We start from the raw sequence: 3,123 nt of genomic DNA on the forward strand, positions 1-3,123 counted from the left end.
CATATCAGCAGTTCAACCAGAGATGCTTTTAGTCCTTAACAGATTATTTACGTCTAATTTTAACAGGAGCATGTCTGCATTTTGCAGGATCAGTAACAAAATGGGTTTTCCCTATGTAGGTCTTTAGCTGTCTCATTTTTGTGAATTTGATTATCTTGGGGAAAACCACTCCAGAAAACCCATCCATGTTAAATACTCATAATCATAGATACTCTTGGCTTGCAGAAAAATCCACAACACATTCCTATCTCACTCTCATGTATTGAAATGCAGGCCAGAGGAATGAAGCAAGGCTGGTTTCCTAGATGAGGATGCAGGTGCCACTGGTGCTTTAGAAGAATGTGGTTCCTGACTTCAGAAATTCTACTAGAATCTCCCTTTTCCTCTGCACTGATTTTGGGAGAATGATACTCCATCCTCCAGAGTAAATAATGAAAAATGGTCAGTATCAATGGAGTGGTCCCCGGATGCAGAGCCCAGACTTAGGAGCAGCTTTCCTTCCCAATATATTTTTTTTTTTATATCACAGTTTTTTAGAACAGAAGGGAAGCGAATAGGCTTATAACTTTTAAACTTGTACTTAAACAAATTATAGTCTACTACTTATCACTGTGTGTATACAGGACTTACAAAACTGAACACTTGAGCCCACGGATCTTTGGTGCATGGTGCCTTCAATCAGCACAAAGTGAAGAGAGTCACACAGGTAACGTGCACCAAGGTCCCCCGGGGGGCAAGCAGGAGCCTGCAGAGGCTCTGCATACCCCTTCCTACCCCCTCCTCACCCCCTCCTGAAAATATCCATGATCCCAACACAAAAGATTTGCTTGCTTCATAGTTAGGCAAATGTGGAATCATGAAAGAATAAACTGGGTTGAATTGTGTGGATCGCAATGTTCAAGATGTATGTGGGGGCATCATCCATGTGTTTGAGTGTGATTTAGCTACTACATTTTCGTCCCACGTGGCTTACGGTTATATGGACAAGCCAAGCTGCATCTGTCCACTCTGCTGTTGATAGACACCTGGGCTCTTTCTAGCTGGGGGTCTTTTGTATACAGCTGCTGTGATACACATACCCTGGTGTGCACCTTTTGGTGGCCTTGGGGCTGCAGTTTGGCTGGCATTGACCCAAATGTGAAATCACATGCTTGTGAGTGTGTCGAGGTTCTACCTGAGAAATGACCATGCAAATATTGCACTCAGAGGTTGAGACCCAGTTTCTTCCCACCACGAGCTCATAAAGGTTCTATTTGCCTCACAACCTCCCAATGGATTCTCAAGGTTTGAAATTGTAGCTACGGAGATGGACGTTTCAATTTCCATTGTGCTGGTAATTAATGAATATGGACGTTTCTTGATATTTTTAGGAGACCCTTGGATATCTCTTATGAAGTTCACATTTATTTCCTGGCTTTTTTCTATTGGGTCATATGCCATTTTCTTATTGATTTTAGAGTTCTTTATATATTCTGGGTATAAGCCGGGTGATGAATATAGAGCTTGAAACAATTTCTCCAGTGTCCTGGTTTCTCCGTGGACTCCAACACAGTTAACTGATGGTCAACTTTGTGGTCACTGATGTGGGATCTTTGCTTGTGCGTGGAGATTTTCCCTGCCGAGGTCCTCTACCCGCTTTCACAGTGTGGATGCTCTTTGCATCTGAGTGACCTCGTGTGGGATTGCTGTCCTCATGTTACAGCCAGTGCACGCTCCCTGGTGATGGCCAAGACGGTCTTTCCTGCTCTCTGCAGTGGCAGATGTGCCTGGTGGGTGGAGGCTCCTGGGTGTGAGTGAGCACCACATTCTCTGTGGATTCCAGGGGTCTGCTGCCCTCATCCTGCGTCTTCATCTGTCCGAATTAGCGTCACGACAAGTCCGGGCAAGCATGTTTCCTCCACCTTGGCTCTGATTCCTCCTCGCTTCCTGATCTTCTCAACCTCGACATTTTTATATATTTTAGAACCAGCACGCATATTTTGGCCAGAGCTATGTTAAGATTCTGACGGGATGTGCATTATTCTAGGATCAATATGGTGAAATGGACTTCTTCCCTCTATCATCTTCCCACATTATCTCTCCTTTTATACATTTCTTTAAAAAAATCCTCTGTGGAATTTTTAATCATTTTCCTTGTGAATTTTTAATCATTTGTTTTTGAGGATCTTCCTTTAGATTTATTTCTGGTATTTAATTTTTTGGGGGGGGGTCCTGTTATAAAGGGCAACATGTTGAAAATCATTACAACACTTTGTTGGTACAATATATGGCTGGTATCCAGACAAAAAATGCACGGATTTGGTGATCAGCAACCTTGACAAATCTACTCCTTAATGCTATTTTTCTATAGCTGGTTGGCGTTTTCATTGTGTATGGGTCTGCATGTACATGTCCATATACATTCATGCTATGTCAAAATCATGAATCTTACTTCTTTTGCCTTATGTAGCTCATTCATTTGACTTGGAGACCGACCAGGTCCTTGGTGGAAAGTTGAGTAGAGGTGGGACAACACTAAGTTCCTGCTGTTCCCAAGTCCCTGGAGACAGAATTCAACCTGTGGCCATTAGGGTTAAGAAACATCCACAGAGCATACCTATAGACTCTTCCCACAAAGGACTGCAGAGCAAACATCCAGAACTCTTGGTCTTTCTATTCCTCCCTCTCCTCCTCCTCCTTTGATGAACATTTAAAAAACCCAGGTAGAGAGGGCATTAGTGCTCCGGAGGGAGTCTTCAAACTCCAGCTCTTGGATGAAGAAAGTTCTGGACCCTTCCCATTTTTTACCCATCAAAAATACAGAGTTATATTTTAGTGCTGCGTAATACTCCATTGTGTATAAATGCCATATTTTTTTTATCCATTCATCTATTGAAGGGCATCTGGGTTGGTTCCGACAAAATCATGGAATTTGCAGGGAAATGGATGGCATTAGAGCAGATTACGCTAAGTGAAGCTAGCCAATCCCTAAAAAACAAATGCCAAATGTCTTCTTTGATATAATGAGGGCAACTAAGAACAGAGCAGAGAGGAACAGCAGGAGGAAAAGATCAACTTTAAACAGAGACATGAGGTGGGAGGGAAAGGGAGAGAAAAGGGAAATTTCATGGAACTGGAAGGAGA

The sequence above is a fragment of the Marmota marmota genome, unplaced genomic scaffold, assembly GCF_001458135.2.
Source record: "Marmota marmota marmota unplaced genomic scaffold, marMar, whole genome shotgun sequence".
In the NCBI taxonomy this organism is placed as follows: Eukaryota; Metazoa; Chordata; class Mammalia; order Rodentia; family Sciuridae; genus Marmota; species Marmota marmota.